This window comes from Pinus tabuliformis, chromosome Q (genome assembly GCF_031772625.1).
Source record: "Pinus tabuliformis cultivar Carrire ecotype Pingquan chromosome Q, CPIR1, whole genome shotgun sequence".
In the NCBI taxonomy this organism is placed as follows: Eukaryota; Viridiplantae; Streptophyta; class Pinopsida; order Pinales; family Pinaceae; genus Pinus; species Pinus tabuliformis.
This window is the reverse complement of record NC_142296.1, coordinates 192,927,935-192,954,326: the sequence shown is the minus strand read 5'-3', so window position 1 is coordinate 192,954,326 and position 26,392 is coordinate 192,927,935.

The window sequence follows — 26,392 nt, the reverse complement described above, 5'->3', positions numbered from 1 at the left end:
GCATTGAGCATGAAATGTCCGTAATCTAAGGGATCCAAAGTCCCTAAACATGTTGTTCCTACCCCTAGAGGAACAAGGCTAACTAACCACAGCAATTCACAGAAGTTCTCCACCTGAAATCACTCAAAAACAAGTCAATTCAGGATCATGTCAACTGCTCCACTGAGCATCTGCGCTGAATGTCAACTGCTACACTGGCTACCTGCGTTGAATGTCAACTCCAACACTAGCTACCTGCGCTAAGCGAGTTTGGACATGTGGCAGAGTCATTCCTCAAGGTGTCAATACTCAGGAAGCTTCCAAAATGACACTTGTATCAGGGAATTCGACTGGTGATGAGTAAGAGGTTCCAAATCTCCAAGTGGAAGCAAGAACCTCCCAGTGGACTCAAGAACTGACAAAGGGAGAGGACACTAGTCAGATCTCAAGCTGACTCATCCTCTCTCCAAACATCTATATATAGATCTCTCCTCCATGAGATCTGGAGGCTGGAATTTTGTGAATGTAAAGAATTGTTGTTGGTTTGAGACTGGAAACATTGGGTGCTTAATGCTTTGAAGGGAGCTGAAGAAGGAATTCCATTCTGCTGGGAAGGAGATGCTGGATTGGAGCCCTCTGGGTTGTATCTCTTCCTAAACCTTGTTATCAATCAATAAAGCTATCTTGGTTTTCTCCTATATACTGGTGTATTTATATGATTGCATTAGTGTATTTGATTTGTCTCTAATCCTGAATCATTTATGAATATGTATATTTTCCTTTGTGTTGTGTTCTTCTCTTGTTGCAAGTAGTTGTTCTCTTGTCACAGGTAGTGGTTCTCTTGTGATCTCGTGTGAATCAAGTAGCTGTTCTCTTGACCAAGCGAGGAGGCAAGTAGCTGTGAACACCCAAAGAGGAGAGGATCTAGATCGAGGGACAAACGGAAGACAACGGTAAGTCTATCGATCTCCTCTCTTTCATATTTCATAAAGGAAAGAACCAGAATAGCTGTATCTGTTTGTTGCTAAGGCACTATCACACCTTAGGTGGATAGGATCGTCCTGCATAGGCATTTTTCCCCACAACAAATGCGTAGACCATTGCTAGCCCTTCGCGCTCAGTAGTGGAGTAATTCTTCTTAGCCTTTGATAACTTTCTACTTGCGAAGGCTATCAAATGATCGATTTCTCCTTCAGTTGCCTGTGTTAATATTGCAATGAGCTTAGTACAAGAAGCATCTACATGCACATGGAATTATTTCTTCCAGTCTGGAAACACCAAAATAGGCGTAGTTACCATCTTTTCTTTCAAGACATCCAGACTATGCTGACACTCTTCATCCCAACAAAACATCGCATCTTTCTTCAATATTTTTTCATTGGAGTGGTTATCTAAGCATACGCCTTAATAAACTTTTTGTAATATCCAGTGTTCCTTAATGTCATACGCAGGTGTTTTACATTCCTAGGAGCCTCCAAATTCACAATCACAGTGATCTTCACAGGGTCCACCATGAATCCATGCTTACATGCTAAGTGGCCGAGCAAAATTCCAAAGGGAACACAAAATATGCACTTCTTCAAATTTAGTGTGATCTGATACTTTCGACATGTATCTAGCATAAGGCACAGACTCGAAACATGGAGCTTTACCAACCCAACACAGTAAAATCATCAAAACAAACCTCCAAATTTTTATGAATAAACTCTTTGAATGATGTGATCACTACTCGGGAGAAGATTGCAAATGCGTTCTTCAATCCGAATGGCATTACTGTATATTGAAAACAACCCCTCTGTTTCAAAGGTTGTCTTACTTTGATCTTCCAGTTCGATCTTGATTTGATGGTATCCCAAAATTCCATTAGTAAATGAATAAGCCTCATGTCCTCCAACATTCTCTAATACTTCATTTGTGAATGGTGTTGGAAACGGATTGTGCACACATGCATCATTCAACTTTCTTAGATCTATGCATACCTTGATTTCTCCTTTATGTTTCTTCTCTTGGACAACCATTGGGCTCACCCAATCATCTTTCTCGATGGGTTTAATAATACCGACATCCAACATCTTATCCAGTTCTTGGCACATATTTTCTTTATACTTTGGGTTGAGTCGATAAGGTCTCTACTTAATGGGCTTCACATGCGGCTTCAACCTAATATTCATAACACCTAAATCTCCGACGATCCCTTTCAAGTCTGAAAACTTTGTTAGGAATAGATCCTAGTACCCACACATCATTTCAGCTACCTTATCAACTGTATCTTCATCCCAATAGTCTCCTATCTTCATGAACATAGGTTCTGCTTCAAATCCAATGTTTACTTGTTAAGTCTTCAAAGGTTGTAATATATCCAAGTTCTCAATTTTCGGTCCTTCGATGACCCATTGTCCTTCGACCTCTGCAATGTTAATATTCTGGGGGTCTTCATCTTCCTCTTCAGCAGTCACATTGTAACATTCCAACGCATGGCGTAGCTGTGTACTCCAATCTGGCTGAGCCAATTCTACTAGTTACTTAGGCATTATGAATATAGCTACTTTTATCTCCTAGAGCACTTCATCAATGCACTCAAACTCATCCTCAAAGTTGAATGTTAACAAGAAACTCTCCCTTAAGATGTCCAATTCATCTGTCCCATGGAGAAGCTCCGTCTCCAAATACCAGTTCATTGGGATTGTGTCTAAGGTATGATAGAAAATGTGCACCCATTCCGGTTGTGGTTTTGTTCCCCGGGCCTTAGTCCATCATGCCAAATGATCGTGCAGATCATCCTTCCCACTGTATTTTTTAGTCATCCGAGTATTAGCATATCCAAACCTTAATTTCATCATCCTTCTGTATTCCTTCCATATAGCAAATTTCTCCTTGTGTGTACCCCACCAATGTGCTGACGTAGCGCGAAGTGCCAACTCCAATGCTTGGAAGCGATGTTCTTCTAGTACTTCCCTTTAACATTCATCTAAAAACAGATCCACGTCAGTCAAACCATGATAATGCGGAAGATTTATTACCTAAGTTGAGACACACTATAATGATTTAGTCATCATATTGCAATGGAGTGAAGATAATTCATGCAACCAATTATGCCAGTGTTCAAGCTCTTCATATGAATCTAACCTACAGGAGTTATCCCTGTCCCACACAACTCATCCATCAGTCATAGGATTAATCCAATCTTCATTTTGCATTTTGATATTGTATATCTAATCCAAATCATCATCACTTTCCATAAAATCATAGACAAGTTCAGTATAATGTTCTCCTTCAGTAGGGTCTAGTGGTACTACAACCCTAAGCAACTTTCTTTCGAACGTCATCTTCCGCTTCATCATGTTGATTACTGTGTCCCTATCAAAATCCCAGTCAATTCCTAGTAGTGTGAGGTATCGGTTACTATCATCCACTATTTCAATGACCTCAAAGTCAGCCAATGCGCTTATGCCCTCAATGTCCACCGTTACACCATATAAGTGCCACATTGGAATAACCTTCTATTGAGTTGTCATGTGTAGCTGAATAGGAGACCATTGCAGTGTAGGTCTCCCCATCCTTTCCCACATCTTCTTAGGTAGGATGTTTGCATCATATCCTAGATCCAAGATTACCTGGTCCATTTCATATTCTCCTGTTTGCACGGTCAACCTCATCTCATGCCCCGTGCGCTTCTTATGCTTACCAATTTTCCTCAGGGCACGCTGTTCAGCAGGAGTATTTTCTTTATTTGCTCACTTGTCGATTAAATCTTGTAACCCTTCTACCACTTTCTTATCATGCAGTAACTTCATACAGGTCTTCAAAAAAGTAGTTAATACCGAAGGATCTACTTCCTGTGTCATACTAGTTTCTAACATTTTCTCCTAGCTTCCTGAGGTGGAGACCTCAGCAAAGTTCTTCTTTGCTTCCATTAAGGTTTCTTTTGCATGATTAAGTTCAAAGTCTATTTCTTTCTCAAAATCCTTGTGCACCCACTCATCATCTGGAAGTTCTACGTATGTTGTTATGGTTGTGTCTTCTTTTCTTGAATTTTTTCCATAAGCACCGTACATTCCTCTATCACATGGTCAAATTGTCGACAATACTGACATGATGGATGTGTGGGGTTTGTGAAATCCCGTGCAAAGTGTCCTGATTCGCTACAGTTATAGAAAATTACCTGCCCTCATCCTCAACCAGTTCCACTCCCTCTTCCTCATCCTCGGCCTTGGAATCCTCCACGCACTGCTCCTACACCCTGATCATGAGGCCAGTTCTCTACCTACATTCGGTAGGTATGGGTTCTCTCCATCATCATCTCATGACTCCTACAATGGCATTCGTCATGACCCATAGATTTACATAAATTGCAAAACAACTGCTAAGGGGTCTATATAAACTTCTATAGTAAATGGAAATTATCAGTGGTGTGTTGTCCTATAACTCGACAGATAGCACACCATAGCGCAACTCCCATGCTTGGCTCAACATTATTCTCTGGTTTTAGGGGAACAGACCCTCCCCCATAATATAGTTATTATAAACCAGGCAATGGTCCTTATCATGTCCATGGCTCTTGCATTTCAAACACCAGACCTCAATGTGCACCTCCGGCTGGGATTCATTTCCTTTCTTCAGTCTCTACAACTCCAAGTGTAGGCTTTCCAGCTGTGAGTGAAGTTATTACACCCCAAGGTTCATATCCTGTATGGGTGAGGCATCCAGCCTCATCGCAATTTCTAAGGCTTCAGCTTGTGTTGTTATATTTTGTTGCAACAGAGGCACTCTCAAGTGCGGAAAGAGCGATGCTATATACTAATCGCGATGTTGGGAATCTGTAATCACCATGCTGGCTTGCTTGATCAAGAATTTCAACCTCTGATTGAAATCCCAAGGTGTCTCATCTACCTTTTGTCGAATTTCTTTAAACTCAGTCACTGACTATGCTCCGACTTAGGCTTTCTAAACTCCTTCTTCAAAGCTTGTTGGGTCTCTACCAACATCACGTTGGGGTTATCAATGTAGTACTCTATGTACCATGTCAATTCTCAATCTTGTAAGGCCGTGACCAGCTCTGCTTTCTTGATGCTATCATCTGCAACTATTTAGAATCTTCGCTCCCTACTCCTTTAAAAATCAGCATCTTCATCGCGTTCACCATGTCGAATGGTGGTAATGGAAGTGGAGGAGGTGAAGGTGTAGGTGTATGGGCTGGGGGTGAAGGAAGAGGTGGAGTGGACAGATGAGGTATCATCAGGATACCCTGTGTAATTAGCTGAACTTCACTTCACAATGTAGTAAACACCGTCCCTTGGTCATCACTTGAAGGGGGTTCAATGAGTGGACTATACTTTGAGCTTGATCCTTCGTTTCCTATAAGGAATTTCCCACTTCATGTAGCCCCAAATATAAAGGTAACTGCATAATCCACTTTTCACATAACAACATTTTAATCCACGTTTTTAATGATTTCAAATAATTACCTCGCATTCCCTTAAAGAGCATTTGTCCTGCTTTGTTATAGCTGATATTTCTATCAAGCGTGAACTCAATCGCAAAACTTCCAAGAGTACGATTAGTCTAATGATCCACAACCGATGTGATATTGCTTCCTTATGTCTCTAGACATCGCACCAGTTCATGAGTCCACACAATAGGGCCATCAAGCCTCCATGTCCCTTAACTGTCGACCAATTTAGACAACCACTCGTGTAGTTTGTCAGGGAAGAAATATCAAAACGTGTCAGTTTTGTCTGTATACAAAAATCTCTGCAACTACTACTCCTTGGATAATTTAGGGCTCCTTTTCTCTTGAGTCCCAAATGCGTGCACGTTTCAGTCATTCCACTTCTCAATCTCTTTCTTTGTAGGAAACCATTTATCACACATCTCTTAGAGAGATCCTGGAAATAGAACCATTTTTTGGCTTAAGGGGGCCTGACGCAGCTTTAGAGTTGTTCGCGCCAACCAACAAAACCCTAACTGTTGGCCCTCTCAGCAACAACCTACATAGCGCAGGCTACAGTCTCACCCGATAAGGTATTGGGGGATGATAGAACTAGGTTTTTTCATCCAGAGACTGTGTGATAAGTAACCTAAAGCCCTCATAGCTCAGATATTCCTTTGCACAGATCTATGTATTGCTATGGTCCGTTATTGCAGCTCTATGAAAATGGCCCTCAGACCCACGCAAAGGTCTGCGGTTAGACTTTATTGACCTAAATGAAGCAGACTGACAACTTTCGCGTAGATATCATACAGATTTAGCTAATACCTTCTCAAAACCAGATAATTACTTATTCCATGCATATATATTGAGGTTTTAACACATTCCCGCAATAATTACACTTTATTCCATAAAAAATAGATCAATCAGAAATAACGTATAAATTTAAACAGAAATAAGAATAAGGAACATATGCAAGATATTCATTCCAAAATCAGTCATTATTAGATTCAACATTCAGTTTATAGAATCTTCCACCCTACGCACCGAGTTGCAAGGGCATGCGCACTCAGTTGCGGAGTTGCCAAGGTCTCTACGCACTCAGCTACAAGAGCCTTCCCCTTTTGCCTAGGTACAGGAAACAGAACTTTTCTGCCTTAGCAATTGCCCAAAACAATAATCTTCTACCTTATTTATCATATCTAGACTCGCTACGACTCAAATATTTATAGTCTTTCTATTACAATACCATGGCTTGCGGCCTATGGTTGAGTCTCAAAACTGACCTATCACTTACCCATACAAGGGGCTAACGCCCCTTCGACTCCTACTTAGTTGTGTGCTCCGCTTCCACATTTCGCGAATACTTTACATTCCTTACAAAATTCTTCTCAAAAATTGGTTAAACTAACCCAAAATTGACCTTAGGGATGCTATCTGAACAGAAGGTTTTCCCTTCGTATTCATAGGGAACTTTCTAGATTGCATTTTTCTTATATCTTTGAAAATTTAGTGTCGTTTCAATTAGGGCATGAGTTGTTTCAAATTTCAAGGTGAGAAGGAAGAAAGACATTTTTTGTGATGGATGATTGTATATGACTCCATGGCCAAAGGATAAGGAAATGTTCTACTTATTCAAATATCCATGGTTCTCATTCACCTCATAGGGAGATGGTCCCTGATTTGGAGCCAAATGTTGCAGCAAAAAGTGCCCCCCTCCATAATTTGATCTTCAATGCCAATTTCTTAAACTGATGGTGGGACCTGATTATGGAAAATCAGCACATTCATATGTAGTGGAATTTCAAGAGCATGAGAGGTGTTAGCATATGTTTATGGAGGTTGTGGAGCAACAAAGAGCTCAAATTGTGCTGAAATGCTTCACATAAAAAGGATCGAGGGCTTCACTCATGGTTCCATTTAAAAAATGATATCCAAATAGAGAAAAAGTGTAGCATGCAGACATGGATTGAAAAGCGCTATGAGTTTGCACTGTATGACTTATGATGGATTCAAATTTGGGGCTCGAAAGCCCAAATTATGTCATGATTTTATACAGATATCCTTAGTTGGCTTCTCATGTTGGTGTAATTGATATTTTAAGTTTTTTTTGTAGTCTTCAGGTGTTAGTAACTCATGAACTAGGTTACCATTGTGTAACATTCATATTTTAGGAATCAAGTTGTGACAATATATATATTCTATCTACTGGCTATGGGGACTAACAACTAATTCTTGGAATTTTGACAACTTGACAACATGGATAATTTAGCAAATTTTCCTAGTCATCTTGATAGAATAACGGTCATTAGGCGTCTTCACTTTTGTCATCAGAATATACCTATGATATGGATTCATCACAAAACTTCAAATGCTCTGTCCCATCAAGCTCAACCTGGTTGAACCTACCTCCTAGTGTGGTTAATAAATACAAGTTGATATGGTATATAACTTGATAGCATAGACCACCTTGTGGATCTGAAAAGAATCCTCAAGCATCAAAAAAACTATGCAGTTTATTCTACTATAAATCCTTTTAGGATACCTGAGATAATATATGTAGCATTGATGACTTTTAAAGAATGACAAGATCCAGAGGGCAAGGAAATCAATGGAAGAGTGAACCACCAATTAGAACCTAGAATTTAACATGAGGTGAGTTAAAGTCTAGGCAATTAAAACCCTAGCATTTTAATCAATGACGAAAGACATCACATAGGTCATTATCTTTTCATGTAAAATAATTTGTTAATTCAAATTTCAACTACAGACTAAAAGGAATACCATAAATTTTTCCACATAAGTCCAAATAGACTATAAGGAAAATTTTCATTTATTCACATAAATCATCAAGCCTTTCAATGTTAAAAGTTTTTGTGAGAGCCAGAAGCAGTTAAAATAACATCTCTTCCCAATCACTATCTCATATTCACACAAGGATCTTGAACAAATGTGCACAAGACTAAATTGTGCATATTTTAGCCACTAAAGAACTTGAAGAATTAAAACAATCAATCTAAATACAATACGAAGAAATTAGGGAATGACATAAATGTCAATATGAAGAAAATATCATGGCACCAACATAGGAAAAGCACATGGGATGTCCTAAAAGTATGCACATAACCAGACAGCGAAATATTGGAGCCCTTTAGGGAAATGGGCTTTAATGAATATGGGAAGATCCAACAGATCAATACTCGACTTCCCTTCTTCAGTTCATTGTTTGTACTAAAGATGGGTTTTGTCTAATTAAGACATGAATCTTAGGAAAACGTATTATGTCTGGGAATTGAGTTGCTTATCTGCTAGTCAAAACTATTTCATTGCATGGTCTCAAAGAAAACGTTTGAGCTTGACCCATTTCTATAAGGTCTTGTAATATTATTTTCTTCCCAGCGAGCATAAAATGTGAAATGGTGATCCTACCCACTTGAAAAACTAAGAAAATTTTCAATCTGATATGTATGCAAGTTAAATTGGTGGTGTTCCATAGGTTGATTCAGGTTACAAAATTAGAAGTCAATTGTTGGACTGATTTCTACTCAGAAATCTCACTTTTTTTCATTAATGGGTGTTTCATAATTATGAAATGAAACTAAAATTATATGATCATTGTCTAAATATAAATCAAGATTAATTACCACAAATATATTCATATAGAAAATACACAAATAAATATCATGTCCTCTAGGCATAGATGTATTAGCGACATCTTGTTGGATATCTCAAAAATACATGATTGCATACTAAGGGAATTGGACACCAAGCATTGTGAATTAAAAAGTTCCAAGATTTATATTTATTGCAAAAAGAAGTGTTTTGTAGAGCATCAAATATTATGGACTATACTCATAGAACTAGACTATCATGTCTCAATGAGCAACATTTGAGTAGCATCAACATTGTGTAATTTTCTAGTTCGCAGTAGATATTATTCTCCCAATTATGATGGTCTTTGGTTACACATAGGTAAAATATAAAAAAAAACAAAAATCACAATTGCCACAATCCACTGATATGGACTAACTAAAAGTGTCAAGTAATTTTATTGAGGTTGTTATGGTATGGCTTCCTTATGCCACTTATTACACAAGGGGAAATAAGGGATAACTTTTTTTTCTTTTTAGAGACAACAATATGTTAACCCTGATAATTAGCTCACAGTCAAATCTGGTATTGCTGCATAGTCAATAATTCTAGTCCTTATTCCTTCACTAACATATTAGTCAATAACGAGTTCATGAATAGAACCACAATGACCTCAATTGACAGGGAATGAAACTAGGTCATCATTCCTTTAGAGGAGAAAAACACACAACCAGGAGGATTAGCCAGAAATGTGATAGTCCTAAGGTTTCATATCATGTAATCAAGGAGTTTGTGCATTGTCAACAATGCAGACCTATAACTTAGCACAGTTGGCAAATTTGGGCTCATTTAAGTGTATTCTCACACCCCTGGCCATAAATATCTTCAACAATGTGTGTATCAAATCTAGGCTACACAATTCTCCTCCCAACCACTAACCGACAACTAGCAAAGAAGTTTCTTACTAGCATAAATCACCCCCTAGTACATTAAGTCTGTTTCAATGACCAATTCACTATATTTCCTAGCAAATCCATAGATTGATCTCCATGCTCTAATTGTTTAGCACTCCACCCGAAGTTGGGATCCAGAGTAATTTTTGGACCACTGATTTAAGGCAGCCATTAGCCTCCATCCCTTTTGCTGGTGAGGGAATCCATAGACATGAAATATCCACCCCTTTTCAAGTGAGTGAATCCAGAGACATGAAATCTCCACCCCTTTTCAAATGAGGGAAAGCACACACATGAAATATCCACCCGTATTTAGATGAGCGAATCCAAATACATGAAATATCCACACCTTTTTAGGTGAGGGAATCCAAAGGCATGAAATCTCCAACCCTATTCAGATGAGGGAATCCATAGACATGAAATCTCCACCCCTTTTCCAGTGAGGGAATCCAGATACATGAAGTCTCCGCCCCTTCTTAGGTGAGGGAATCCAGAGTCATGAAATATCCACCACCCCCAACAAAATTAGCTAATAGTTTAAGAAATTATGCTGTCACAAAGCTGTCCGAAATTACTCGTCAGTATTGTGATGTGAATGTAGCACTTCTTAAATAAGTGTACAATGCAGAGTCTTTATCCCCTTGTCAAACTTTATATGTAGGAAATGATCACCCTATCAAGTAATGGACACCATGACATATAGGAGAGGCTTGCATAATAAGCCGAAAATGCATACACAAGTAGGGATTACCTAAGGACATTAAGTATATGTTATGAATACTTAGGTGGTGAGGATTTTACCACTAGACTTAGCAGATAGAGAATAGAGTTTGAAGAATGAGACTAGCTATTGGGAACAAGTCCCCTAGAGTCAATTTTGGGGCAGAAAGCCAAAGTTTCTGTAAGAAAAGTGTAAAGTCTCCACATTTTTGGTCATGAAGCTTGAAGATGTAAAATGCTATAAAAGGTTTCTGCTCTTCTATTATGTAAGTTGTGTCTGCTTTAGAAGACCTACCCATGGTCCACAAACCATGGGATTGTATAAAAATGAGAGTTTTATAAGATTCTAAGGCAGAGTTTAGATTTAGATGATGAATATAATGTGTCATTAGCGAAAAGAGAGAAGAGTCTAAGAGTAGAAGAGAGGCTCAATAGTTGTGTGCGTAGAGGCCTAGGGTAGAAGTCCGTAGCTAAGTACCCAGACCCCTTCAGCTAAGTGAACATGGTAGTTAGAGTCTGTAAGAAGATCTGAAGTACTAATAAATAATATTATTCTAGAATTACCTATGTTTGATCTATTTCCTTATGTTATAAATGCATGTGATTATGTTATGATGAATACTGGTTTTATGGTTTAATGCCATCTTCATGCGTAAATCTATATATTTTACATTGTTATTTGAAAGAACGTAATGATATTTGTTTACGTGAAGAACATCTTGATGCTTGTTGGAATTATTAGATACTTAAACTGGTCTGGGTAAATACATAAGTAAGAGTAATTACAGAAGCGCATAAGTAGATGAATCTCCTTTTTAGGGTCTGTGAAAGACGATCGTAGACCTTCGCGAAGGTCTAGAGGCTGATTAAGAGAAGTATATCAATAAGCCCTAAAATCTTATTGATCTACATGAAGGCATATTTATGGCACAAAATGACATCAGTACCATCTCTGGGTGTGGAAACATGGCTCCAGCATCCCCCCATACTGCTTCAGGTGAGACATCAGTCCATGCTCTGCGGATTTACACTGAAAGGGCCAGTAGTGTAGCGATTTGTTTGGCTAAATTAACATTGAACCTGGGTCAAGGATGATTATGCCAACAAATGGTTCTGTTTCCAGGACAGGGATACGCATAAAGGGATGTGTGATGTCGCATCACTGGAATCCAACTAAGGAAATTGAAGACTTGTTAGATAGAAAGATCCACGAATTTGCGACAAAAGAAAGAAAAATCCATGATTGACAAAAGAATAGTGGTTGGACAGATATATGTACACAAAGATACAAGAAATCTTCTTTTGTTCCTTCCCAGTTGAATTATATGAGTGGATCACTAAATTGGCAGATGGCCAAGGAAGGTGGAGGCTTGACGATTCGATAGTGTGGACCCCAGAGTTTGTGCAAAGATTAGAAGCCTCAAAAGATAAGTTCACACATGTTGTTGATCACTGGATCAACCATATCATAGGAGGATTCTTGATAGAGTTCTTAGTTGATACTTCGGTCAGTTACAATGAAGCATAGCACCGCTTCTTTAAGGGACTGTGAGGTAAGTATTTAAGGTATTTAAATACTTGGAGTAAGATGCTCTTGTGTGAAAAGTGGGTTATGCAATTACCTTGATGTTTGAAGCTATGAAAAATGGAAAGATCTTCAGGGATAGAGGAAGAACAGGCCCTAAATATAGTCCATTGATCGAACCTTCTTTGAGTGACGATGAGGAAACAGAACAGGCTTCACCACAGAGCACTGTTTAGTTCATAAAATCAGGGTTCCCGCGAATACCCCATGCACCTACCCCACCTCCACATTGAACTCCATAGCATACACCTTTGCCCACACTGCCACCACCTCTGCCATCGTTCAATATGGCAAATGCAGTAAAGTTTCCCATTTTCAAGGGTTCGGGAATTGAGGACGTGGACCAGTTTTGGTTCGTTGCAAAGGTCATATGGGAGGCTCAAGGTATAACGAACGATCAGATGAAGAAAGAAACGTTGGTCATTTCTTTACAGGAATGTGCGCTAACACGGTACATTAAGTACTGCACTAATAACCATATGGCTTCATTAGTAGATATTCAGAACACACAGAATAAGGAGTTCAGTAGGCCTAAATCTGAAGCTCAATCAATTATGGGATTCAAGGTGGACCATGGCGAAGCCTAGCGAGACACCCTGGGATCTGGATAAGAAATTGAAGTGAACGATCCACGAAGCCAACATGAATCTTATGGATGGGCAACATTGCAAATGGTTTGTAGATTCACTCTTGCCTCATCTAAGGGTTTCTTTATCACAGCAAAAGATTGGGACCCAAGCAGAAGCCCTAGAGACTGTAATGAGATTGCATGAGACGCTGATGCAAGATGCTAATTTTGGAGTTCAATAAATTCACGCGCAGTTGTAGAACCTTTGCCTATAGTTTCAAAGTTTGAAGAAGGATAGAGCAGTTCAGCCAGAGGTGCGTGAAGAAGTTTGGTGCCTGAAATGAAAAAGCTAGGGGCATGACAAGGATCACTGCCCAGTCTTCGCGAATTATGTTGTAGCGAAAGGGTCGATGCCTTTGAGGCCGGAAGCTCAACCAGGGGAAAGTATAGGGCCTGTGCTATGGTGTGCTATCTATCATGTGGTTGGAAAACATGTGACAGACAATTGTCACGTGCTACAGAAATTTATACAGACACCGCAACAACTCTTTTGCAACTTTTGTCAATCAGTGGGTCATGATGAGCATAACTATCATAGCTATGAGCTAATGATGGATATAATGCTTGCATATAGAGTGCAAGTAGAAACTCGGCCTACGGATCAAGGCACTGGGAAAGTGCAAGGAGGATTTCAGGGGCACGGGTGAGGCCGAGGTGGAGGAGGACCTGGTAGAGGTCGAGGACAAGTGATTTGCTACAACTGTGGGGGACCAGGACACTACGCGCGAGAATGCACGAACCTGATGCACCTGTCGTGTAGATATTGCACTCAGTTTGACCATGTGATAGAAGACTACCCTATATTACTAGCTAAGATAAGTGAAAAAGGGGCACAACCTCAACAACCTACCCAGAATCTACAGATGATGAGGGCTGAACCCCGTGAAGAGAATCCTAATGTGAACATCGTGCTATGAAGTGGAATGATGACTAGTGAAGACAAGGGAAAGAAGCCTGAAGAAGTTGAATGGGTTTTCAAAGCTCCAGAAAAGGAGGTTGGCTTTCATTTGAAGTACGTGAACGAAACCTTCATGGAAGCAAAGAAAAAATTCACTAAGGCTTCTACCTCAGGAAGTCAGGATAAGCATTTTGAAGAAATGGACTCATCCATGCTTACTCCATTTTTAGAGACCTGTATCAAGCTGCTTTGAGATAGCAAGGCCGTAAAGGGATTACAGGAGTTGATCAATAAATGTGTTGGTAATACTCCTGACGGCCCACGCGTGGTCAAGAATATTGGTAAGCATAAGGCAAGAATAGGGTGGGAGATGAGACTCACCGCGCAGATAGGAGAATATGAAATGGACCAAGTTATTCTAGATCTAGGGTCTAATGCGAATGTTTTGCCTAAACAGAAATGGGAGAGAATGGAGAGACCTATGCTGCAGTGGTCTCCTATTCAATTGAGGATGGAAAATCAACAAAATATTATCCCCATGGGAAGATTACAAGGAGTGACAGTCGATATCGAAGGCGCAAGCACGTTGGCCAATTTTGAAGTGATAGAGATTGTGGATGACAACAATCCCTACCCTTCACTCCTTGGGATTAACTGCGCTATTGACATGAACAGGGTGATTAATTTGAAGAAGCAGATGATTTCATTTGAAAGGAATTCGCTCCGCGTAGTAGTACTGCTAGACCGTGCAGAAGGACTGCGCTACAAGGAACCAGTCTGTGATTACGAAAGTGATGACGATTTGGACCAGATTTATAAGATAATGACACGAGATCAAGATTGGGTGAATCTGATAGCTGATGGATGTCTTGCATGGAACCGCGAAAGCTCCTGCACATCAAAACCACACAAGGAATTAGAACACTGGCAAAATATATTTCATGAAGTATCTACGCTACGATGTAACATCATGACCAAATCTTTGCACTGCATATCGTCGGAGGTAAGAAGTCTGCCTTACTATGATGGTTTAACTGATGTTGATGAATTTTTGGATGCATTTGAAAGAGAAGTGCCAAAGAAGCATCCCTTCCAAGCCTTGGACTTGGCACTGCGTTCTACGCCTGCAAGATGGTGGGGTACACATAAAGACAACTTCGATGGATGGCGCAAATATAGAAGAATGATGAGGGTGTGGTTTGGTCACCCAAAGGTATGATTGACAAAGAAATATGATGGAAGGAGTGATCTGCGCGATCACTTAGCCAAATGGACCGATGGTTATGGAGCAGAACCACAACCAGAGTGGTTGCATCTGTTTTGTCACACCTTAGATGTAATACCTATGAATTGGTACTTGGAGACAGAGCTCCACCATTGCATGGACGAATGGGATATTTTGAGACAGGGATTCTTGATGACATTCATATTTGAAGATGGATTTGAGTGCATTGATGAATCACTGTAGGAGGTCAAAGTAGTGATCTTCAGAATACCGCAGGATCCCTTAGAATTGATTCAACCGGATTAGACCACCCAGATGCGCCACGTGTTGGAGTGCTACAATGTGACTACTGAAGAGGAAGATAAGGATCCAAGGAACATTAATATCCTGGAAACAGAAGGACACCATGAATTTGACGGGCTGTAGTAGAAAACCCATATATCACCATGCCATTGAAAACAAGACAAGTGAACATCAGGATAGAGGTAGAGCCGAAGTTTCCAAATATAGGGGACTACTTTGATGATGCTATGGTGGATAAGGTTGCTGAGTTTCTCTACGAATACCAGGACTTGTTCCCTACAAAGTTCTCAGACTTAAAGGGGATAATAGGGGACCTAGGAGTTATGAAAAATATGTGAGCCAATCAAGCAAAGGCCTTACCACCTTAATCCAAAGTATAAAGAAAATGTCCACTTAGAGTTGGATAAAATGCTTGCCGCAGGTATTATTGAACCAATGGATGAATCTGATTGGTGAGCCCAATAGTAGTTCAGGAAAAGAAGCAGAAGGGTGAAGGATATGCGTAGATCTCAGGAAGCTAAATAACACTTGCATGCATGATCTTTTTCCGACTCTGTTCACCAATGAAGTGTTGGATAATGTAGGAGGACATGAAGCATATTTGTTCATTGATGGGTTCGCCGGGTACCATCATATTAAGATCGCGCCGAAGGATGGAAGTAAGATGACATTCGCAACTGAGTGGGGATGCTTTCAGTATACTGTAATGCCTTTTGGACTTAAGAACACGTCGATGATATTTTCGCACGTAGTCATCGCAACATTCAAGGACTTCATTCACAAGTTTCTGGAGGTATACTTTGATGATTGGACGATGTTTGGACTGGTGAAACGCCATGTAGCCAGCCTACACTTGATGCTGGATACATGCAGAAGGTATTTGATCATGCTCAATTTGAAGAAATGTTTGTTCTGTGTTCCTTTCAAAATATTGTTGGGTCATTTGGTGTGAAGACAAGGATTAATGGTTGACCCAGCTAAGATAGTAGTTATGATTAATTTCGAGGCACCATGAAGTGTGAAACAGCTGCGTGCAATGTTGGGGTATATGGGATACTATAGAAAGTTCATCAAGAGTTATGCCCAGATTACCACGCCGATGGAGAAGTTGCTAAAGAAGGATGCTACATTATGTTGGAATGAATAATGTCAACGAATCTTAGATGTGTTAAAGGAAAATATGGTCACCGCACCAATCCTAGTCTTATCGGATTGAAACAAAGAATTTCATGTGCATGTGGGCGTGTCATGCATTGCACTCGGAGCAGTACTAACACAGGCTGATGAGGGAGAGTTGGATCACCCTATAGCGTTTGCAGAGTAGAAAGTTGTCTAAAGCTGAGAAGAACTATTTAATGACAGAGCACGAAGGTTTGGTTATGGTGTACGTGCTCGAGAATTTCAAACACTACTTTCTAGGTGGACACTTTAAGATGTATACAGGCCATTCTACATTGAAGTACTTGGTTAACAAGCCTACATTGGGGGAGAAAATATGCATATGGTTACTGTTGTTTCAGGAATATGATTTCGAAGTCATTATCAAGCCAGGACAATTGAATGCAAGACTATATCATCTATCGTGGATTGAAACAGGAGAGGAGCCTACTAATTTGGAGGACGGACTGCCTGATATGTAGCTCTTTGTGTTGCGCATAGCTTAAAATCACTTTGCATATATCATATACTTCCTAACGATGGGGATGGATCCAAAAGGATATACTAGTCAACAAAAGTAGGAGCTGGTGGTGCACGCGATAGACTTTTCTGTCATTGCAGGACATTTATATAAAATTGGCATGGATGAAATTCTATGACGTTATGTACCTAAGTTTGAATGAAACATCATCCTCGTTGAAGCTCATGGAGGAGCTACCAGAGGACATTATGAAGGAAAAGAAACTACGTAGACGATTTTACATGTTGGGTTATGGTCGCTGACACTGCATAAGGATTCCAAGGCTTACTGTAAGGCCTACGATGCATGTCAGAGGACGGATCGACCATCGCATAGGGATGAGTTTACTTTGAATCCACAAGTGTCATTACATCCATTCAAGAAATGGGCCATTGATTTTGTAGGTGCAATTCAGCCTCTAGGAAAGAAGACGGGTGCGCGGTATATCATCCCTGTGACAAAGTATTTGACCAGATGGGTGGAGGCGCAGCTTCTGAAGGACTATACAGGGGAAACAATAGCGAAGTTCCTCTTTGAATATGTGTTGACTAGGTTTTTTTGCCTCAATATTTTGATGAGCAATCGTGGTACACATTTCCTTAATGAAACAATCAGCGCGTTGACGGAGGAATTCCAAGTTTATCATCAAAATAGCATGCCATATCACTCACAGGCCAATGGGATGATTGAAGCATTTAATAAGATATTGGAGAATGAACTGACGAAGGTTTTCAATGCATAAATGAATGATTAGGATGTGCATGTACCCGCAGTGCTATGGGCTTACAGAACTACTTGCAAGAAACTGACTGGACAGACACCTTCAAGCTAGTTTATGGCATAGAAGTTGTGATGCCAATGTAGTATATTGTACATAGTCTATGCATAGCGGCATTCATAGGAATGGCAAATCATAGAGCCCTGGAAGAGAGGCTCACACAGCTGATAGAGCTTGAAGAATATAGGTTTTTAGCTAGATTCCACCAACAAGTTCAGACGGAGCACGAAAAGGCATGGCACGATCGGCACATCAAACTGCGCACCTTCAAGGTAAACGTTTTGGTTTTATTATATGACATCAAGTTTGATAAATTTCCAAGAAAATTTCAGATGCATTGGCTAGGGCCATATGTCATAAAATAGATTACTGATGGTGGAGGAATTCAAATGGTGAAATTGAATGGAGATCCATTTCCCGGAAAGGTAAATGGAAGCTAGTGAAGACCACACACGAGAAGATCATTGGCGCATTCTTAGTGCTCCAAGAAGCTGAAAGGAGGTGCAAGACTATAAACTACACTGCCTTGGTTATAGAGTTGCGTGACTAGGGGATTGCATGGGATGGAAGAATGTCATGCATCGGCAGAAGCGCGAAGGGAGTTGCGTTATAGGAGGAGAGACCGCGTAGGGCAACCAGAAAGTGACCATTATGGTCACTGTTCATGATTTGATAGTGAGAAAATGACTAACAGCAGCGGGGGTGTTGGGCATGGAATCCCCCCACAACATGTTTTGGGGCTTAAAGCCCAAGTTTTGGTCAAAGGTTTTGTATGAATCCACGAATTGCGGGCACGAAGCGTGAAGTATAGGTTAAGTCATAGGGTTGTCTGCCCTAAAGTATTGTAATGTAATGTAAAGTCATGTCAGCCTACCCATGGTCCGCAGACCATGGGATTGTATAAATAGAGCGAGGCTCTAAGTTGTAAAGATAGTGAATGAGGAAATTAGAGAGAAGAATACGAATGGTTCGAGCATTAGGAGTCTAAGTGTATTAGGTCGTAATAGTAGGAGGAGGCTCTGCAGCTAAGTGCGCAGAGGCCTAGTAGAGTCTGCAGCTGTGCATGGATCCCTACAGCTGAGTGCGCAGAGGCCTAGGAGAGTCCGCAGTTGTGCATGGATCCCTACAGCTGAGTGCACAGGGCAGTGTCGAGTCTGTAACCTTGATCGAAGAATAATAAAGAGAAGTTGATTCCTATTTTTGTGTATCTACTTGTACATTGCCTTCTTTACATTTATACTATATTATTTATTGCCCACACTGATATGATTGCTTAACATGCTATAATAATCATTAATCTTGCACCAATAAGCTAAGTAATCGGGTAATAACAGATCAAATAGCAAGGGACTTGGGTATTATATGGATTGTGCCTCGAATAAGGCTGCGTAGAAGCAGCATCACAGGTTGCGAAGGGATAGAAAGTGTGCATAGTGACATGCATGAAGGGTCAAACTGCGACCTCCAGAAGCTCATCAGACATCCCCAGGGTGTGGAAACCTGGTTCTAGTACCCTCCCATACTACTTCGGGTGAGACCTCAATCCGCGCTTCGTGGACTGTTGTCGAAAGGGCTAGTAGTACCAAGATTTGCTTAGCTAAATCACCTCTAAACCTGGGTCAGGCCCATAGAAGCTAACAAATGGTTCAGTTGTTGGGACCAGGATCTGCATAAAGGATTTCTAATGTCATGCCACTAGAATCCAATAAAGAAAGAAATTGAAGAGTGGTTGGACAGGAAGATTCACGAGTTTGCAGCACAGGAAAACCGAAATTTGCAAGTATCTAAGGAACAGTGGTTGGAGCACTACTTGTATATGGAAATCCACGAATTTTTCTTTGCATCCTTCCTTCTGAGCTGTATGAGTGGATCATGAAGTTAGCAGACAGCTAGGGAAGGTGTAGGCTCCACAAACCAATAGTGTGGACTCTGGAATTAGTGCGCAGACTGGAAGCGTCAGGAGATAAGATAACAAGAGCTGTGGACCATTTGCTTGACCAAATAATAGGAGGATTTATCACTGATTTTGTGGTAGACACGACCATCAGCTACTATGAGGAAGAATGACATTTCCTCAAGGGACTGCGAGGTAGGTATATTAAATCTTTGAACACTTGGATTAAGATGCTATTGTGTGAAAAGTGGGTTATGTGAATAAATTAATGTTTGGGACTATGTGAAGTGGGAAGATCTATAGAAGCGGAAGTAGTGAAGAGTTGGAAACCAATGTCTTAATTTCACCCTCGTGGGAAAGTGAGGAAGAGCTCGTGAAAGTTTCTCTGAGAAGCGCAATTAGTCTGATAAGGCAGTGCATTCCGCATTTACAACCTCCACTCACACTGCCACCCATTTCACCCTCCTCACCTCCATCTCCACCCACCCCACCTCCACCACCACCACAGTTCAGTATGGCAAGTGTGATCAAACTACCGGTATCCAGAGGAGTGGGAAATGAAGATCCGAACCAATTCTGGTTCATGGTAAGAGCATTATGGGAAGCACAAGGCATCGTGGATGATAATATTAAAAAGGCTACACTGGTGAGCATGCTACAGGATTGTGCATTAACATGGTATATCAAGCATTCTAATGACCACTCGAATTTAGGAATCATAGAGATCTAGGCTACGCTGAACAGGGAATTTAGTAGGACAAAATTAGAAAGACAATCAAGCTCGGGTTTAAGGAGATCACGATGCTCCCAGGTGAGACCCCTTGGGATCTAGAATAAATGTTGAAGAGTACGATCCGTAAATCCAATATGATGTTAATGGATGCACAACATTGCGCATGGTTTGTGGCATCACTTACACCACACTTAAGGACGGTGTTATCACAACAAAAACTTTCCACCCAGGCTGAAGCATTGGAGATGGCAATGAGATTACATGAGACCCCTATACAAGACCCTAGGTTGGGAGTCCAACAAATCCACATGCAACTACAAAACCTGTGTCTGGAAATGCAAATTTTGAAACAGGATAGGACACCTCGGTTGGAGGTGCACGAGGAGGTATGGTGCATAAAATGCAAAGGCCAATGGCATGACAAGGACCACTATCCAGTGTTCGCAAACTACTTGGAAAGAGGTGGGCCAATGCCGTTAAGACCGGAGGCACAGATAGGGCCAATCATGGTGTCTGCATTATGGTGCGCGATCTGTCTTATAGGAGGAAAACACACCATGGATAATTTTCATCTATTGAAAAAATATACGGAGATGTCCCAACAATTGTTTTGTAATTTCTACAAGTCGGTAGGCCATAATGAATGCACCTGTTGAAGCTAAGAACCAATGATGGATCAAACTCCTGCCTACAGGGTGCAGATCGAAACATGAGCCCTTGACCCAAATGTAGGGATGGCGTGCGCTAGATTTCAAGGGCATGGTCGAGGTCAAGGCAGAATGGGACAAGGGGGGGGTCGCAGACAACTAATTTCTTACAATTGCGGAGGGCTAGGGAACTATGCCTATGATTGTACAAAACCGAAAAGGACATCATGTTGGTACTGTGCACAGTTTGATCATGAGGTAGAAGATTGTCCTTCGCTGATAGCGAGGATGCACAAAAAGGGGGTACTTCATCCCCCTCCGACTCAGAATTTATAGATGATGAGGTCTAAGCCACCCGAAGAATACCCAAATGTACATGATGCTCAAGAGCACTATGACCACCGGAAATGATAAAGGGAAGTAGCCAGAAGAAAGTGTGTGGGTTCGTAAGTCTCCTACAAAGTAACCCAAATTTGGTTTAGAACGCGTGAAGGAGACATTCATGGAAGCTAAGAAGAGCTTCACGGAGGCCTCCTGTTATAGACATTTTTGTGCCTTACAGCACGGAGCATGAAATGTCAATAATCTAAGGGATCCAAAGTCCCTAAACATGTTGTTCCTACCCCTAGAGGAACAAGGTCAGCAAACCATAGCACTTCAGATCAGTTCTCCACTGAAAAACACTCAAAAACAGGTCAATTTTGGATCAAAGCAGCTGCTCCACTAAGCATCTGCGTTGAATGTCAAAAGCTCTATGGTGTACCTGCGCTGCATAGCAAGTGCAACAAAGGCTACCTGCACTGGGCGTACTTTGACATGTGGAGGAATCTTTTTCTCAATGTGCCAGTGCCCAGGAAGCTTCCAAAAAGACACTTGATCATAAGATTCGCCTAATGATGAGTTAAGAGCTTCTAAAACTCCAAGTGGAAGGTAGAAACTCCGAGTGAAGAACTGAAGAACAACTGGAGTTGAAGAGGACAACGAGTCACACATCAAGCTGACTTATCTTCACTCCAAAACTCTATATAAGGATCTCATCCCATGGGATCTAGAGAGGGCGGAATTTAGTGCGAAGAATTGTTGTTGGTTTATAGTTGTGAGCATTGGGTGATTTCCTGAGGGAGGTGAAGAAGAGATTTCTCTCCGTCGGGAAGGTGATGCTGGATTGGACCTCTCATGGTTGTATCACCGCCTGAACCTTACTTCCATATATTAATAAAGCATTTGAGGTTCTTCTATTCGCATGTGTTTCAATGATGTATTGTCTTACTTGCGTATTTGATTTATGCTAATCCTTGAATCAGTTATGAATGTATGCTTCTTGTAGTTTCCTTTCTTTGTCTTCTTTGCAGGATCTCGTGTAGCTGGGCCCGTGAAAAGACTTGGAGCTGGGAGCAAGCGGCGAATAGAGGAGATTGGATCGACCATTTGCGCAAGACATCGGTAAGTGGATCTCTTCCTTCTATCTCTTGCATGTCATAAAGAAGTAACTTTAGATAGCTTTGCTTTCAGCTGTTGCTAAGGAACTGTCACCCTTAGAGTGGGTTAGGGTCATTCTGAGTTGGATACTTTCCCCCCCAACAGACTGGAAACTCCGCTGGGGAGCGTGTCTTGTTGGTAGCTTGTGTTTCTTGCTATTCATTTCTTAAACAAAGGGAGTACCGAATCGAACTGCATTCGAGTCCTTCGAATGCAAAGTAGAGGGCAGCTGCTCTAGCCCAGTGCTGGGCATGTTTATGATCTGAAGAGCTGATCCACAAGGACTCTTTTTAGCTCTTTGTGATAGTGTTCATCTTCCTTTAATCATCCTCTAGTGTATACTTGACTGATAGCCTCTGATTTGGCCAAAAACCATTGATTTTTGAGCAAACTGTGACCCGGAATCTGAGAGAGACGAGAGTTGTCTCATCAGTGCAGCTGCAACAAAGGCTACCTGCACTGCAACACAGGTCCCGAAGGGGCTACTTGCGCTGCATCTCAGATTGACAATGCAGCACCTGCGCTGATCCAGTTTTGCCTTGTGCAACTGGGATTCCCCACTGTCTGTTGCTCAGTTTTCAGTATTGTTTTTGCAGCCTGTTGTCAACCTGTATACCCAGCTGAAACCACTTCTCTTTGCCTTCATTCCGCCTCAGTTGCATGAAGAAACCGTGATTGTTCTTATTGTATTTCTTGCTTTCATTCACAGTTTCCCGTAGCGAAAGTGAACTAGTCTTGCTATGACCTCTTGGATCTAGACCTATGAGAAAGTGTCGTTGTGATTCTAAGAGTTAGTTTATTGCTGTTCATAGCTGCTTGAGCATTTGCTTTCGTTATATGGTTCGAATTTCAGTATTTCTTGTGTTGAAACGAGTGAATCTTAAGGTGTTCTTTTGATTATTGGACATAAACTTGTTTGCTTTCGCTTGAAATCGAATTCGAAATTATACAACAACTTTCTTTTTGTAATGCATCAACATTAAGGAAGAAGAAAAGAAATACTTGCATTGTGCATGTGCATTTTGACAGTTTGCATGTCGATTTAGGAAAGTGCATCAGTGTGTGCTCTATGATCTGTTTGAAAAAGATGATGTCTTTCTTTTCCCTCAGTAGTTAAGATTTTCATAAGTTGAAAGAATTGAAAAAGCTTGCTTATCATTCTTAGACTGCATTTAGGAGTTGTATCATACATCACGTGGTGATCCATAAAGGCAAACTGCTAAGCAAGATCAACCTAAAACGAACTAAATTTACATAACAACGCTTTGAAACATAACGAAACACAGTAGAGGTCTAGGTAGAGACGTGTTCCGGCGTCGTTAAACATAGTGACTGTCGATCTCTACGAAGGTGGGTGATTCCTCCTGAGGGACGATAGCACTAATACGGACTTGTGCTCCCGCGTACCGTCGCGTATATTGGGAGACCCCTATAGGAAAAAAGCCTTTATCCATAGGAAGCCGTGTCGGCCGCCCTACTGATCGCGATGCAGTGAACACAACATTCACGAAGATCGACCACTCGTACCGTAAAACGTATTCTATGGTTTCGCGAAAGGTTTGGCACACCCTCTGCCTAGAACTCCAGAGTAGTTTCTTTTGGCCTTTTTCAAACTCTATAACTGAAAAAGTCCATCCGAGCATTTGTCACTTCGGGCTCGTTAATACATCGAAGGAGACTAGAGTCATCTTTAGCTTTTTCTCGACTCTTAAAAAGTGAAAAAGCAAGTTGTGTCTAAAAGCGTCGTCATAATAAAATTCATTTTAAACAGAACATAATCACCTCCTATTCCTGCGTTGATCTTCGAAGTTAGTCTTTTGGCATCATTAGTTCTTGTAGAATTGCTAAGAAATCTTTTGGATAGACTAGATATGTCTGAACAACCGTCGACATCTAGGACTGTGTCGTCTGACACAGCAGCAGCAGAACCTCCTGCTGCTACTCCAACGATGTTCGCTGGTATACCATCTGTCCCGGCAAATTGTCAACAACAAGCCGGAGTCCAATCGGGGGCGACAATATGGTTAGTTCCTATTTCTTCATCCGGATTATCATCTGGTACTTCTTATGTTGAAACTCAACAAACTGATCCAATGTGTCTTCAAAGGCCAATTTACCCTTTAAGTACTGGATTTCCACCATATGGAGGGCAGTATGCTCTTTCATTGTTCCCTCTCGGAGAACAACCATATGGGAGTTTACAACAAGGTTCAGGTCAAACTGGAATTACATCCAGTGGTTGGGTACCAATACTGCCCCAACAACCAGGAGTTGTATATTCAATGCAACCAGTACACCCTGCGTCGAATATTACCACCGCACCTGCTATGGCGAATGCGTCGCAAGTACAAGCGCTACCTGTTGTAATACAACAACCTCTTGTCTCAGCGGCTCAATCACAATCTCAGGGTAGTGCCTCCTTATCTGGAGCGACTCAGGCTCAAACAATTATTGTGACTCCTCATCTTGGTCAATCATCCAGTATTGGTCAACAGCAAATGGTCCAACAACCAGAGCTAGTTCAATCTCAACAACCGCCATTCCAGCAATCATATCAAGGACCTGAGCAACAAGTCTTTGTAAGTAATGGGCAACCATGCTATAATGGTTATGCCCATCAACTTTGTCAAAGTTGTCAGCATTATGCTGGTCTGCAAAGACCCATTGCTCAGGCGATACCATCTTATCCTGGATATGCTTCGCCTAACCTGAACCAACAGTTGCCCTTTGTAGAAACTCTAGAATTACCAGATCTAAATCGGCTGACGAATGATCCAATTGCTTATGCCCCTTGGTGGCCAGCAATTCCGCATAAACTTCCATCGGACATTCCTAAATTCAATGGAAATCCAGGTGAAGACCCGTCGAATCACGTCATGACTTTTCATCTGTGGTGTTCATCGAACACTCTAAACGATGATTCGATAAGACTTCACCTCTTCCAGAGGACATTGACAGGTCCAGCGGCTAAATGGTACATTGAATTGCCAAGAGCCTCTTTCGACAATTTCAGCTCCTTAGCCACGACTTTCTTAACCCATTTTCAATTACCGATAAGGTATGAAACGGGAACAGAACTCCTTACCAACTTCAAACAGACAACGGCCACTCACATATCTGATCATGTACATGAGTGGCGACGTCGTCATAGGATGGTGAAAACTTACGTTCCCGATCAGCTGTTAGCTGAATGGTTTATAAAGTCGTTACTTCCGGCTATAACGGAAGATGTGGCCAAGGGAGGAGTCGTAACAGAGGAGCAAGTCATTGCTCGTGCTCAATACTTAGACTTAGTATATACTCAGTCAGGCACGCTCTACGACAAAATACCTGACGCCCCTAGACCTGAATTTTCAATTCCTCCCCCTCCTAAATCGAATACTAACTCTCACGCCAGTAATGGCGTGACTGGCAAACGCAAAATCTCTAGTCAAAATGCAAATGAGGAACTTCTTGCCTCAGAAGTAAATGCCATGTCGACCGACAAGAGCAAACAACTGAAGCAACCAGGGGGCAAGAAGAAAAAGAAAAGGAAAGGGAAACCCCCGACAGGGTGTCATATATGCGATGAGGATCATTGGATGAAAGATTGTCCACATATAGCTGAAGTTAAGAAACTCTTCAAGAGTTCAAAAACCCCAGCAGTATTGACTGATCTGTTTCCTAATCCAAGACAAAATCTGGTTGCTAATCAAAATGCTTCCCGATCCCAAGTACTTATGTTGTCTACCTCATAACAGCAGAATAATGCTTTGACAAGGAATAAAGATTACAGGAATCCAAAGCAGTTGAACAAAAAGGCAAATAAACAACCTAGTAGTTCAACAACAACTTTGACCAAAGTCGTGCCACCCATCATTCCTAAACCAATGA